Raw genomic sequence first — 16,502 nt, 5'->3', positions numbered from 1 at the left:
GAAGAAGGGCATGTGCCCGAAACGTCGAATCTTCTGTTCCCTAGATGCTGCCTGACCTGCTGTGCTGTTCCAGCAATAAAGTTTCAGTAGTGCCCAGAGGGGAGGCCATATTGGATTTGGTACTTGGTAACAAGCCGGGACAAGTGATGGGCTTGTTAGTGGGTGACCATTTTGGTGATGGTGACCACAATTCTGTGACTTTCGCCTTGGTTCTGGAGAGAGATAGTTGCGTGCAACAGGGCAGGTTTTACAATTGGGGGAAGGATAAATACGATGCTGCAAGACAGGATCTGAGGAGCATAAATTGGGAGCATAGGCTGTCAGGGAAGGATGTCGTTGAAATGTGGAACTTTTTCAAGGAACATATACGACGTGTCATTGATATGTATATACCTGTCAAGCATGAAAGAGATGGTCGTGTGAGGGAACCTTGGTTGACGAGGGAGGTTGAATGTCTTGTAAGGAGGAAGAAGGAGGCTTACATAAGGTTGAGGAAACAAGGTTCGGACAGAGCGTTGGAGGGATACAGGATAGCCAGGAGGGAGCTGAAGAAAGGGATTAGGAGAGCTAAGAAAGGGCATGAAAAATCTTTGGCTGGTAGGATCAAGGATAACCCCAAAGCCTTTTATGCGTATGTGAGAAACATGAGAATGGCAAGAACAAGGTTAGGTCCGATCAAGGACAGTAGTGGGAGACTGTGTATTGAGTCCGAAGAGATAGGAGAGGTCTTGAATGAGTATTTTTCTTCAGTATTTACAAATGATAGGGACCTTATTGTTGAAGAGGAGAGTATGAAACGGACTGGTAAGCCAAAGGAGATACTTGTTAGGAAAGAAGATGTGTTGGGCCTTTTGAAAAACTTGAGGATAGACAAGTCCCCTGGGCCTGACGGGATTTATCCTAGAATTATGTGGGAAGCAAGAGAGGAAATGGCAGAACCGTTGGCAATGATCTTTTCATCTTCACTGTCAATGGGGATGGTGCCCGGGGACTGGAGAGTGGCGATTGTTGTGCCCCTGTTCAAAAAAGGGAATAGGGATAACCCCGGGAATTACACGCCAGTTAGTCTTACTTCGGTGGTAGGCAAAGTAAAGGAAAGGGTACTGACGGATAGGATTTTTGAGTATCTGGAAAGGCACTGCTTGATTAGGGACAGCCAGCACGGATTTGTAAGGGGTAGGTCTTGCCTTACAAGTCTTATTGAATTCTTTGAGGAGGTGACCAAGCATGTGGATGAGGGTAGAGCAGTGGATGTAGTGTACATGGATTTTAGTAAGGCATTTGATAAGGTTCCCCATGGTAGGCTTATGCGGAAAGTCAGGAGGCATGGGATAGTGGAAAGTTTGGCCAGTTGGATAGAGAACTGGCTAACCAGTCAAAGTCAGAGAGTGGTGGTAGATGGTAAATATTCAGCCTGGAGCCCAGTTACAAGTGGAGTTCCACAGGGATCAATTCTGGGTCCTCTGCTGTTTGTAATTTTTATTAATGACTTGGAAGAGGGAGTCGAAGGGTGGGTCAGTAAATTTGCAGACGATATGAAGGTTGGTGGAGTTGTGGATAGTGTGGAGAGCTGTTGTTGGCTGCAAAGGGACTTAGATATGATGCAGAGCTGGGCTGAGGAGTTCAATCCTGTCAAGTGTGAGGTTGTCCATTTTGGAAGGACAAATAAGAAAGCGGTTAACGGTAGGGTTCTTAGTGAGGTGGAGGAGCAGAGGGGTCTTGGGGTCTATGTTCATAGATTTTTGAAAGTTGCCACTCAGGTGGATAGAGCTTGTAAGAAGGCCTATGGTGTATTAGCGTTCATTAGCAGAGGGATTGAATTCAAGAGTTGTGAGGTGATGTTGCAGTTGTATAGGACCTTGGTAAGGCCACATTTGGAGTACTGTGTGCAGATCTGGTCGCCTCATTTTAGGAAAGATGTGGAAGCTTTGGAGAGGGGGAAGAGGAGATTTACCAGGATGATGCCTGGAATGGAGAATAGGTCGTACGAGGATAGGTTGAGAGTGCTCGGCCTTTTCTCATTCGAACGGCGAAGGATGAAGGGTGACCTGATAGAGGTTTATAAGATGATCAGCGGAATAGATAGAGTAGACAGTCAGAGACTTTTTCCCCGGGTACAACAGAGGGGACATAAAGTTTAGGTGAAGGGTGGAAGGTATCGGGGGATGTCAGGGGTAGGTTCTTTACCCAGAGAGTGGTGGGGGCATGGAATGTGCTGCCTGTGGGAGTGGCAGAGTCAGAATCATTGGTGACCTTTAAGCGGCAATTGGATAGGTACACGGATAGATGCTTAAGCTAGGACAAATGTTCGGCACAACATCGTGGGCCGAAGGGCCTGTTCTGTGCTGTATTGTTCTATGTATTGTTCTATGACACTCAGTAACAGAAGTGCGTACTAATTGCAAGATGCACTGCAGAAATTCATCAAAGGTCCTGAGACAGCACCTTCCAAACCCATAACCACTTCCATCTAGATGGATAAGGACAACAGATACATGGGAAGTTCCCCTCCAAACCATTCACCATTCTGAACTGAAAATATATCATCGTTCCTGTATTGTCTCTGTGTCAAGATCCTGGAATTCCCTTCCAAAGTGTACCCTGGGTAAACCCGCAGCACATGGACTGCAGCAGTTCAAGACGGCAGCTCACCACCACCTTCTCATGGGCAACTAAGGTTGGGCAATAAATACTGAACCAGCCAGTGATACCCATGTCCCATGAGTGAATGAAAAAAAAACTACTAAGTGAACCTTCTTTGGATTATCTCCAAAGCTATCTCCTTCGATAAGAGGAGCAAATTAATTTACATTTGGGAAGCCAGAGGATTGGGAAATTTTTAAAAACAAGAAAAGATGAACCAAAAAATAATAGAGTGAAAAAATAAACTTTGAGGGTAAACTTGCAAGTAATATCAAGTTTCTTAATTCCAGTTAAGTAATTACAGTTTCTTAACTGTGTCCAACTACTGTTTTGTACAATTTTAGCAAAGCCCCCTCTACTTTTATATTCCATTCCCTTAAAAATAAAGGTCAATATTCCATTTGTCTCCTCATTAGCTGTTGAACACATATGGTAGCTTTTTGTAATTTATGCATAACAACTCCCAAATCCTTCTGTGCTGTAGCTTTCTGTAGTCTTTCTCCATTTAAATAATATTCAGCTGTTCTATTCTTCCTGCTGAAAGTACATAACTTCAAATTTTTTCACAGTGTATTCTATCTGCCGAGGCTTTGCGTGTTCACGTCACCTGTCTATATTCTTCAACAGATTCTTTGTGTCATCCTCATCATTTACGTTCCCATCTATTTCTGCAAACTTGGCTGGAGTACATCTACTTTTCTAATCCAAGTCAATAATATATATTGTAAATAATTCTGGCCCAACATTAGTCCCTGTGGCACTCCACCAATTATAGTTTGCAATTCTGAAAATGGTCTCCTTATCCCAAGTTTCTTTCTTCTATTTATTAATCAATCCTCTATCTATGCCAATATACTGCTTCCAATACAGTAGGATCTTATTAAGTAGGTTAACATGCAGTGCCGTATCAAATGTCTTCTGAAAGTCCAAATATTTTACATCCACTATTATCCTATACCTTTCCTGCTTTTTATCTTCCCAAAGAATTCTAATAAAGTTGCCTTCATAATGCCCTGTTAGATGTTTTCATGTACTTCAAAATACAGTGCTAAAACATCCGTTATGATAGACTCCAACAGTTTTCCATTCTCAGATTTTAAGCTAACTGGCCTATAGTCATCTGTTTCTTGTCTCCTTCCCTTTTGAATGGGTTGTTACATTGGCAGTTTTCCAAACTTCTAGCATTTTTCCACAATTCAAGGAGTCTTGGATGATTGTTTCTAGCATATCCACTTTTTCTGAAGCTACTTATTATATTAGCCTTAGATGCATCCCATCAGGTCCAACAACTTTTAGCACCATAACTTCCCTGTACTTTTGCTCTAGTCATAATTATTACATTTATTTCCCATTTTTTGCCCCTTGTTTATTTGTTTTTTTGGAATGCTATTACTGTCTTCTACTATTAAGACTGATGCAAAGTATTTATTCAACTCTTCTGCCTTTTCTTGATTCCACATTATTATTTCCACAGCTTTGTTCGCTAAGGAGCCTGTGTTCACGCTGGCCTCTCTCTTCCTTTTGATAGATTAAAAGAAGCTCTTGCTGTCTGTCTTGATATTACTTGCAAGTTTCCCCTCAAAGTTCATTTTCTTTCTCTATTATTTTTTGGTTCATCTTTTCTTGTTTTTTAAACTTTCCCAATTCTCTGGTTTACCACCACTCTTTTCCATATCGAGTGTTCTTTTATTTTAATTTGATGCTATTCTTAACTTCCTGATTAACAATAGTGAACTTGTCCTGTTCCTAGAATCTTTCTTTCTCACAGGGATACACCTTTGTTCTGAGCCATGAACTATATTCTTAAACATCTGCCATTGTTCCTCAACTACTTTTTCTGTTAACCTCCTTTCCCAGTCTAGTTCTCCTCATTCTTTTCTAATTGTACATATTCAAGTTTAGCACAGTTGTTTCCACAGAAGGTTTCTCCCTCTCAGACGGAATGTTAAATTCTACCATGTTACAGTCACCATTTTCAGGGAATCTTTTACTCTGAGATCATTTATTAAACCTGCCACATTACACATCACCAGATCCAGAATAGCCTTATGTCTGGTTGGATCCATGAAATATTGCTCCAGAAATTGCCCTGAATAATATGTATGAATTATACTTTGAGGCTACCTCTGCAATCTGAATTTCCCAATTGATAGGAAGATCTAAGTCACCCATAATTAATGTACTGACTTTATTACATGCTTTTATTATCTCCTGATTTGTTCTCAGACCCACTACGTTTCTGGAAACTAATGATATTAAGAGATGTGAGGATATTATGAAAAATGGCTTTGAGGTAGATGATCAACCCTGATATAATTGAATAATAGAGTTATCTCTTAAAGCAACATGTAAATAGTTCAGCTAGGGAAGAGGCCGTGGGTGGCAGGGTGGCACAGTGGTTAGCACTGCTGCCTCACAGCGCCTGAGACCTGGGTTCAATTCCCGCCTCAGGCGACTGACTTTTTGGAGTTTGCACGTTCTCCCCGTGTCTGCGTGGGTTTCCTCCAGGTGCTCCGGTTTCCTCCCACCGTCCAAAGATGTGCAGGTCAGGTGAATTGGCCATGCTAAATTGCCCGTAGTGTTAGGTAAGGGGTAAGTGTAGGGGTATGGGTGGGTTGCGCTTCGGCGGGTCGGTGTGGACTTGTTGGGCCAAAGGGCCTGTTTCCACACTGTAATGTAATGTAAAAAAAAAATGTAATGTAATACTAGACATGGTATTAGGTATTACCCCGGCCAGGTCATTAAAGACTCAGTGGTGGACCATTTCAGGAACAGTGACCATAATTCTATACATTTTAAATTACTTATGGATAAGGATACTTTGGGTGAAAGTATTAAATTGAGGGAAGGCTAACTGCCAAAATATTAGGCAGAAACTGGTGAATGCAGATTAGGGGTGACTGTTTGAGAGTAATTCCTGATCTGTCATGTGGGAATCTTAAAGTTCATAACCAGATGGCAAGATCCAGGAACACTGGATATTCAAGAGAAAGTGAAAGCTTCGTCAAAAAGCAAAAAAGAGACACGCATAGGGATTCTATTCTATCTTTTTCTCTGAAGGTTTAGGAATTTGTAGACAGACAGATTCCTCAAAGAATATAAAGATAATAAGAAAGAACTCAAACAAGGAGATAGGAGAATAAAAGTTTACAGTTTTCTCATCAATAGGTCTGTGGGACTATGGGTAAAATTCTCTGGAGGCTGCCTGTCTGCAATTTTAAGGAAAGGTAGTTAAGGCCGAGGGAGGTCCACTGACCCAAATCCCAAATAAGGTCCTTTAATGTTCAATTATCAGCCACCGAAAAGGTGCCTCCTACTTAGCCTCACCTTGCGTTGATGGGAAGGGTTCTGCAGTTGGGGAAGACCAATAAGTCACCCAGCTCAGAGCTCAAGCAGGAGATAGGAGGGGCCCCTTCCTCAAAGTTACCCTTTCTACTTCAAGTTCTTCACATTCCTCACTTAATACTTCATCGGTCCTCCTTCCTTCTTGGCCTCTTGTATTAACACACCATTCCTCTGGCCACTCCCTCCTCCAACCTCAGGCCTCACCTCATGGTGTATCAAGACCTACAACACTACTGACCAATCAGGTTGGGCTGGCAGCTCTCTGAGGCAGGACTACTGTACAAATGAGATGGAAGTCCCCTCTCCAACTAATTATTGCTTATGTTATTGGCTGAGAACTATGATCACTGAGGATGTGTTCTCACCAATTCATTGTGATCATGTGGGGGCTGCAATCCATTGTAATCTTAAAAATCCTGACGTTATGGGGCTGTGATGATATATTTGGTGATGCATGAAGCAATTTAGGAAATAGCCAAGTCTGAACTAGAAATCTGCACTGGATCTCTTATTACCCTATTTAGTCTTAATAAAAGAAGGATTGTCAGCCAAGGTTTAGAAAATTATGAATTTAGATCTACTGAGCAAAAATGCCTATTTTCTCCTGTCGCAGTTTGAGGTGTGATCAAGGCTTTAGACTTGTCACTGAGAGAATGGGCTCAATGGGAATGTTCCACTGAGAGAGAACTTTTTTGTACAGAAGGTATAGAATAGAATTGGAGCATAGAAGATGTTGTCACAGGAAATGGTTGAGTAAGGGATAATTTGATAAATAATTGGAACAGTGAGAGGGAGAAATCCGCATCAAGAGAACAATGTGGTACGATATTTTGGATTGCGCGAACTGAATGTTCTCCTTCCGTGCTGTAAACTTATAGTCATCATTTGCAATGGAGGAGCTAACTGTCATCCTGATGTTTTCTGCACCTTGTTACAATCACTACAGCTATGTAATAAGATCAGCCAGCTCGACATCATAGAATATGAGTTCCCTAATTAGGGATGTTAATCTGATCCAATCAGGGACATATAAAAAAAGAGGAGTGTCAGAAGTTCTGACAGTTTGGGTGCTGACTCTGATGAGGCTGTGCCAGAGTCAAGGACTTTCCATGTGTAAATAAAGGATGACTTGGTGGCGGTCTTGGCCCTGTGGAGTTAGCTTAGTAGCAGATTGGTCTCTTGAGAAGCATGGCTTTCAAAGGAAGTCTCCTCTGATGTTTTCCTAGTGTTCTACTAATACAGACACTAATCTATGAATTGATCTGATTAAACTATATAAGGAGTCATTACAATTGTATTTATTGCCTCTCCTTGAGCTTTTCTTTCTCATCTTTATTTTACTGAGCTCATAACTCGCCAAAGGAAGACCAGTTCTCTCTTCACTGTAAATTGTGATGGATGTTTCAATGATGGCTCAAAACAATGAAGCAAGAAATATGCAAGCAATTGAAGATCTAGACAACATAAAACTAAGGGCTGTCCAGAAAAATCCTCTGATATGTAGAGCAAACTAATTACGAAGAGCTATTATACATGCAAAAGAAACATAATTTAGAAATCTACACCCATATTATAAGCGAAGAACAGACATATATGCACGTAACATGGAAGTCATTCCACAAGATGATATTGTATGTTGTAGAGTTTACACCCACCATCGTACTCTTCCAATTGCTTCTCAGACACAGCACTGAAGTATTCAAAACTGTAGTTAAAATATATTAGATTAGATTACTTACAGTGTGGAGACAGGCCCTTCGGCCCAACAAGTCCACACCGCCCTGCCGAAGCGCAACCCACCCATACCCCTACATTTACCCCTTACCTAACACTACGGGCAATTTAGCATGGCCAATTCACCTAACCTGCACATCTTTGGACTGTGGGAGGAAACCCACGCAGACACGGGGAGAACGTGCAAACTCCAAACACTGTGCCACCGTGCCGCCCTATAATTGTGAATTCTGTAGAACCTTTTGTGAAATTGTTCTACTCAAATATCTGATTCATGATACAAATAGTATCAAAGATTGACTTTTTTACAGCTTTTTTAAAACCATTACATACAAGTAAGTTGCTGATTTGTCCTTTGAAGCAGTTGATTAACTCAAGGACAATTTCTTAATTTTTTTGTCACATCTACAACTGATTTTTGAATTTTGAGAAGAAGAATTTTCTGTTGCTTTTGCTTTTGGCCATTGTCAAAATGATGATTCTGCAGTCATGGGTGGTGTGGTTGGGCAGCCAGGTGTTAGAATTGGAATGGCTGCTACTCCTCTGCTTTAAGCTTCCTTTGTCTCTCCCTGATCACAAATGTGCCCTTTGTCCACAACATTTCATTTAGCAGGGAATTAATTTCACACCATTCTCACACATTAATACCTTACAATTTCCAAACAACTGACTCAATGTTACTTTCAAAGATGGACAAATAGATTGTATAATTTAATAATCTCTGCTGTACAATAGTCCCTAGACTCCAAATGTTAACTATATCTCATTCAAATTTTGCTGTTGTTCAAAGAAAAGCCTTAAACATTAAAAACACGACAGAATAATTTCTGTGGATGCCAAATGATCAGAAACATGATTAAAACTATTAAATCCACAGTCATAACATCATGAGGAGTGGGAAAATAGACGTTTCGGGCAAAAGCCCTTCATTAGGTCTTGTTTTTCCTGCTCCTTGGATGCTGCCTGACCGGGCCCGCTTTTCCAGCACCATTCTAATCTAGACTCTGATTTCCAGCACCTGCAGTGCTCACTTTTGCCATTATGTTTTCAAAGTCAAGCTTGTGTATGTCCTTGAAGTGTACATTTCCTTTTCATTAATAGTATAAAGTCTATCTATTTAAATTTGAAGTCACCGGGATATCATGCAGTCTTTAACTTTTGATCAGCAAACAATATTTATTAAACGTGCTTTTCAATCTTATGGCATAAAAGTCAATCAAACAGTTCCCATTAGCCTCAGATGCCATTGATGACTAAGCATGTGTATATAATGTGCAAAGTATTGCAACATTGGTTAGAGGCTCAGAGACTAATTACACTGATACCGCTTCCTTTTAAGTAGACAATACATTCCACTTCTACTCACTTTGCTTAGATTTCCATTAACTAATAAGTCGTACCACAACATAATCATTACTGGATGTGTTTGCACTATTTACCTTGCTTTACTCACAAAGCATTGCCCTCCATAGTTTATAAATAATAAAATATAGGCTAATAGAGCAGGAAATAGCTTCATAATGTATCCTTAACCATGCTGTTTCACATTTTGATACTGAACATGTAGCATGCAGCATTACTGCAAGCTCGCAAAATAAAATTCAATTCCCCCTACAAAAATACATATGTACTGAAATTCAAATCATTTTCTTGCACTGTGTTATGGAGCATGTCAGAAAGAACACAATATAAAGCAATTTTAAAGTGCTTGTGTTAAAGTTTCTCCACTAAATTTAACATCCAATATTAAGTAGTTATGTCTTATTGCACTGAAAATTGTGTCTTTGCTAGAGGTTAAACCAGGCATATCTGATCAATAGACATGATTTTGGTATTGTTTAATAGCCAGCAAGACACAAGTTAAATTTTAGTCTGTGAATTGTCAAGATACCAGATACCAGATACCAGAAAGCCTTCACTTACCCTTGAAGCAATAAGTCTCAGAACAAATAGATGTTACGCTAAATTGAACAGACCATGTGTAGAATTTGTTTTCCACAGCTTGATTAGTTCATTTTATTGCTTCCTTGGTTACTTTTCACTTAAGAATTAGTCTAATGTCCCTTTTTATTATAAGTGCTGCGATATTGAATGAAAAAATCTACCCTGCATTTTCCTTTCCTTTCTTGATTACTAAACCTTATGTCCAAATGATAGAGTGCACAATGATCTGAGACATTAAACCAGAGTGCCTTTAAAAAAATGACACATTACAAATTATTTTTAAAAACCAAGCAATTATGCAACAGTGACTATTTTGTATGACTTGGCTAATGAGGTCACTTGTTTCAACAGTCCCGTATCAGTTATAATGATCTTTCTCTCAGATCAAAAGGTTATAATGAATATAATGCCAGTTTAATAAAACATGCTTAGCTTTTTCACAGGCTAATTGATCACCATCAGTTCAGCCTTGAGCTAAGCTTATTATGATTTTCAAAAATTCCCCGGATTCTATTTGGTTGAGCAGAATAAGCCTATAAGTCAAAAACAGATGGAAGAAAGAAAGGGGAATTACAGGCCAACTAATGTGATATTAATTATCAAGAATTTGCCAAAATCCGTTGTTAAGGAACTTTTAGCAAAAACTTGGACTTATTAGATAAATTCAACATGAGGCATAATTTTTGTGAAGTTTCAGTAGTCAAGGGAATGAATATTAAAGGTGATATGGAGTGCTGATGATGCAGGTTGCTTCATCCCAGATTGTATCAAGCTTGAGTGCTTTTGGAACTACATAAATGCAGCAAGTAGAAAGTTTTATATTGCACTCATGACTTGTGTCTTGTAGATGACAGACCAGCATTGGTGTAACAGGAGACCAACATAGCATTTCCAGCCTCCGACAGGCTCAGGGCTGCAGTATTTATATACTTGTTCCAGTTCAGTATTTGGTCATGGTAATCTCCAGGATGTCTGTAGTGAGGAATTCAGTGATGGTAATGCCAATGAATGTAAAGAGGTGATGATTAAATTCTTTCTTGTTGAAGATGATCGTTGCTTGACACCTGTGTGGTACAAATGGTATTTGCCACTTCTCAGCCATAGCCTGATAACCATCCAAGTCCCAAAATGCTTCTGTATTTAACAAGACACAAATGATAATAATATTGTGCAATTATCAGTGAACATCCTAATTTCTGACCTTGTGGCAGAGGGATGGTTATTAGAGAAATAGCTGAAGATGGCCCAGGACACTACCATGAGGAGCTACTGCACAGATGACCTGAAACTGAGATACTAGATATGATTCCAATCAGATATTTTCCCCCCGCTCCCCCGACCCAATTCACATTGGCTCCACTCATTCAAATACTGCATTGATGTCAAGTACAATCACTCTCAACTTATTGTCTAGATCTGGTTGCATTTGGACACGGACTGCTTCGGTGCCTGAGAAGTTGTTAATGGTGTTGAACATTGTATAATCATTGGTGAATATCCCCACTTTTGACCTTATGATGGAAGTAAGGTCATTGATGAAGCAGCTGAAGATGGTTGAACCTAGGAGACTACCCTGAGGAACACCTGCTGAGATGTCCTGGAGCTGAGGTGACAGATCCCCAACAAGCATGATGATCTTCCTATGTATCAGGTATGACTCTAACCACCAGAGAGTTTGCCCACTGATACTCATTGATACTAGTTTTGCTCAGGCTGCATGATGCCACACTTGGTTGAGTGCAGCCTTGGTGTCAAGGGCTGTCACTCTCACCTCAACTCTGGAATTTAGCTCTTTTGTCCAAGTTTAAACCAAGGCTTTAATGATGTCAGGAGCTGATTGGGTCCTGGTGGAACCCAAGCTAGACGTCACTGAGCAGGTTATGGCTGAGCAGGTGCTGCCTGATAGTACTGTTGATGACATGGTCCATCCCTTCACTGATGACCAAGAATAGACTGATGGGGCAGTAATTAGCTGGATTGGATTTGTCCTGCTTTTTCTGTACAGGACATATTTGGGCAATTTTCCTCATTGGTGGGTAGATGTCAGTGTTATAACTGTACTGGAACAGCTTGGCTAGGGGAGCAGCAGGTTCTGGAGCACAAGTCTTCATACTATTGCTGGAATGTTGTCAGGGCCTGTAGCCAGTATCCACTGCCTTCAGCCACTTCTCCATGTCATGTGGAGTGAATCAAATTGGCTGAAGACTGGTATCTGTAATGCTGGAGACCATTGGAGGAGGACAAGATGGATCATTAACTTGGCACTTCTGGCTGAAGATTGCTGCCAGAGTTTTAGCCTTATCTTTTGCACTGATGTGCTGGGCTCTTCTATCATTGAGGATGGGAATATTTGTGGAGTGTTCTCCACCAGTAAGTTGTTTAACTAACCACCACTGTTCATGACTGGATTTGGCAGTACTGCAGAGTTTAGATTTGATCTGTTGGTTGTGGAATCACTTAGTTCTGTCTACTACTTGCTGCTTATGTTGCTTGGCATGCAAGGTGGCTTCACCAGGTTAACACCTTACCTTCAGGTATGAATCCTGCATTCTCTGTTGAAGCAGGTTGATCCCCTGGCTTGATAGTAATGGTTAAATGGGGTATATGTCTGGCCATGATTGTGCTGGAGTACAATTCTGCTGCTGTCAATGCCCCACAACATCTCATGTATGCCCAGTCTTGAGTTGTTAGATCTGTTTGAAGTCTGTCCCATCTAGCACAGTGATAGTGCCACACAACATGATGAAGGGTATTCTGTGGGACTCTGTCCCCACAAGAACTGTGTACTGGTCACTCTTACCGATATTGTCATGGTTTTCTCACTTGTTGGTTCACTCAGGACCTGCCACAGAAGCAGTCGAGCAACTGTGTCTTTTAGGACCCACCCAGCATGATCAGTAGTACTGATGTTGGTGGACATTGAAATCCCCCACCCAGGGTATGTCTTGTGCCCTTACCACCCTCAGTGCTTCCCCCAAGTGTTGTTCAACATGGAGGAGTACTGGATTCATCAGCTGAGGGAGGATAGTACGTGGTAATCAGCAGGAAGTTTCCTTGCCCATGTTTAACCTGAAGCCATGAGGTCCGGAGTCAATGATGAGAACTCCCAGAGCAATTCCCTCCTGACTGAATAAGACAGTGCCACCACCTCTGCTGAGTCTGTCCTGCCAGTGAGACAGGACATATCCAGGGATGGTGATGGTGGTGTCTGGGACATTGTCTGTAAGGTATGATACTGTGAGTATGACTATGTCAGGCTGTTGCTTGACTCATGTGTGAGGCAGCTCTCCCAATTTTGGCACTAGCTCAGAGGTTAGTGAGGAGGGCTTTGCAAGGTCTACAGTGTTATTTCTGCTTTTGTCTTTTCTGGTGCATAGGTCTGTCCCATCCAGCACGTGGTGATCCATCTGGCTTGATTTCTTTGAGACTTTGTAGTTGATTGGTACAACTGAATGACTTGCCAGTCCATTTCAGAGAGCAATTGAGATACAACCACATTGCTGTGGGTCTGGAGTCACATGTAGGCCAGACCAGGTGAGGATGACAGATTTCCTTCCCTGAAGGACATTAGTGAACTAGGTGGGTTTCTCCGACAATCAACAATGGTTTCATGATCATCAGTAGATTCTTAATTCCAGTTTTTAAAAAAAATTTATTCAATTCAAATTCCACCATTTGCCATGGCAGGATTTGAACCTGCATCCCCAGAACATTATCTGGGTCTTGGGGTTAATCGTTTAGCGACGATAGTACTAGGCCATTGCCTTCCCATGATTGTTGTGTGAGTGACGCTTGATAGCAGTTTTCATGACCTTTTGGATCACACTGCTGATTAGGTAAAAACAAGGACTGCAGATGTTGGAAAGCAGAGTCTAGATTAGAGTGGTGCTGGAAAAGCACAGCAGGTCAGGCAGCATCCGAGGAGCAGGAAAATCGACGTTTTGGGCAAAAGCCCTTCATCAGGAATAGAGGTTTATTCCTGATGAAGGGCTTTTGCCTGTAACATCGATTTTCCTGCTCCTCATATGCTGCCTGAGCTGCTATGCTTTTCCAGCACCACTCTAATCTAGATTCACACTAATGATTATCAAGATTGGACTGACAGTAGGATTGGAAATGTACTTCTTTTTGTGGATGATACATACTTGGACAATTTTCCACATTGTTGAGTAGATGACAGAGTCTTATGTGGAAATGTGGCCAGGCGTATTTTTAAAAACGCAAATAGAAATTGACCATGGTAGGTTTCATGTTAACAACTCATTCTAGTGATACCACTGATGGAGAGAAATCCCCTTGTATTTCTGAAAAGATGTCGTCACTATGCTGGAGGGCAGTTTTTCATCAACATTTAGGTTTACTCCAGAGCCTCTGCACACAAGAACAACAGCTCGCTTGATTGGCATTGACAATCGAGCGAGTGGTAAAAACGACCACGTAAGGTTGTGTCAGAATTATTTATTCTATCCAAGGAGCTCACCTAAATTCAAGGGTATTTTCTTTGGATTAAGTGTGCATTGTCAAATGCAGATGACTGAACAAGAGCAACTAGGGATGGGCAAGATGTACAGGCCCACCCATAATACGCACACCCCATGAAAGAATAAATATAAAAATGGGTAGAGCATGATCTCTGTAATTAGAGATTTTTAAAATATGCCACACAGCTGTAAGGACTAAAGAAACAAGCAATTGATCATGGAAGAAAGTAGAATTCAATCCATTGAGGCCACAGTAAAATCATTGAAGAGGCTCTATTGTTTTCAAAAATAGCACTTCTGTGCCCTGAAGGAGCGATAACTTCAATGTTCAAAATATTTCAATGAGCAGGTGAATTTTCAGAATACAAGCAGCTTGCTTGTACAAACTGCTTTTTATTTTTGCTAAACGATTTCTCAATGCAGTGAATGTAATTGAAAGCAGTGAAGTAAATTGCTTGACCCCCACCCCCAAAAAGAAGCAGAGAGTCACATTTGAGAGAAGCGTGGAGTGGGGACAGTACTGCAAATGCTGTAAAACCAATTCTCTGACTGGAGCCACACTCAAGTAGGCTCCCTGCTGGCCGTGTGCAATCAGCTAATTCACTCAAGTGTGCATAATATTCTAGTTTGTTATTTCGCTTTTGTGAAATCATTAATAATTTTGTCAAGCTCTCTTAATAAATATTCCACAGCTACACTTAATATGTGCACTGTCATGCTTTTCATCACCTACATGATGCCTGTAGTCTTTCCTCATTTTTATGGTGCGAGCCATCTATCTCATGTCATAAATTGAATAATGCCTTTCTTGTTCCACAGAGAGGTTTTCATCTAGGTATACTGAATCCTGAATGATCTTTAAAGACTGCGAGGAAATTACTCATTAGGGAAAGTCACCTACAGGCATTGAACAATGATCATCCAGGGAGAAGAGTCCCAAATGATGTCTTGAGATGTAAAGAAGCCTGTCACCTATTAAAGGATTCCAGAACAAATGCAGCAGATCCTGGAAACATGGAATAAAGATGAAAAATACTGAATATAGCTCAGGCAGTTTCTAGTGGAGAGAAACATAGATGACAGGCAGGATTTAACTTTCTTTTGCATCGTTTGTGGGGCCAGGCATCTTTAACAAAGTCCCATAGCTACGAGCAGGAAAGGCTGATCAATTAAGTGTCAATCAGGTGTTTAAAGTGCTGACCAGTTCTCATCACATGAGGTGCATGTCTGGTAAGTCCCACCTTGCCCAAAGTTGTAGGCCAGTCACTGGGAGCTGGAGAGAGTCAATGCCAGCCTGTGTACTCAAAGACTTTGATTAGGAAAGAGGCGACTTTTATTTTGTAGGGGGTTTAATGTGGTGGAGGTTTCAGGGAGATCAGAGGGGGTTCAATCTCCAATCACGTCCCCAATTACTCTCAGATTGGGGAACATTGAGCCACCCCCAACAAATCTTAGTTTCCTGCCAAGGAAGGTGGATTATTGGGTCTGTGATGAGTTGAGCACTTGGACAGTTGTGAATTGACCACTTAAGGGTCTTAATTAATGGAAGATCAGGAATATCTTCCATGGGACTTTCCCCATCCCAAAACTTGATTGCCGAGACAACAGGAACGGAGCCAGTTTCTTTCCAATATCAACCCGCCCCATTATTTGCCCATTCTGTCACCTTCCTAGCGTATTCCATAGGGTCTTTTTTGCAGTCTTATCAAAAGATAAGAGGCCCATAATAGCAGACAGGCAGATATGCTTAAGCCAGACAAAATAAATTCTGATCTCTAACACCAACTTAAAGCTATACTCTGCTTCTGCAAGTTTAAGTTGACATGGAATGTAAGAACTCCCAATTGAATTTTAAATGTGTTTATGTGTGGTTTAATTGATTGAACAACCATCACATCGTGCACAATGCAGACAGTGTCATATTTTGTTTCAGCTGTATAACAATCGTAAAAAGAGAAAGAAAGCTCACCATTGCATTCTAGTTCTTCTGATGAGAAGTCTAAAATTTTTGAGGCATTGTGGGAGAAGGGGAAACCATTTTGATTTTGGAAGTCATTTTCCCTAGCTAAGAGGGAAAGCACCCACAATACCAGTGATGACTCAAGCTATACACAGGAATTGGCTATGAACAAATCATTTCCTAATCGGACGAAACACGTTAACTAAACAACCTGCTAATGGGATTCTCTCACTGACAATGACATTTCACCTCCGCACCCATTGGCAGGAGCCCCAAGGGCTTTCTCCCACACTGGGAAACCCTAGCTGCAACAACGTCCCTGCAGATAAGATGTCACCAAACTACTTAATATTAATGACCACAGATCATAAGCCTCTATACACAGGATGTGACTG

This window comes from Chiloscyllium plagiosum, chromosome 11 (genome assembly GCF_004010195.1).
Source record: "Chiloscyllium plagiosum isolate BGI_BamShark_2017 chromosome 11, ASM401019v2, whole genome shotgun sequence".
NCBI lineage: Eukaryota > Metazoa > Chordata > Chondrichthyes > Orectolobiformes > Hemiscylliidae > Chiloscyllium > Chiloscyllium plagiosum.
Note: the sequence above shows the minus strand (reverse complement) of the source record.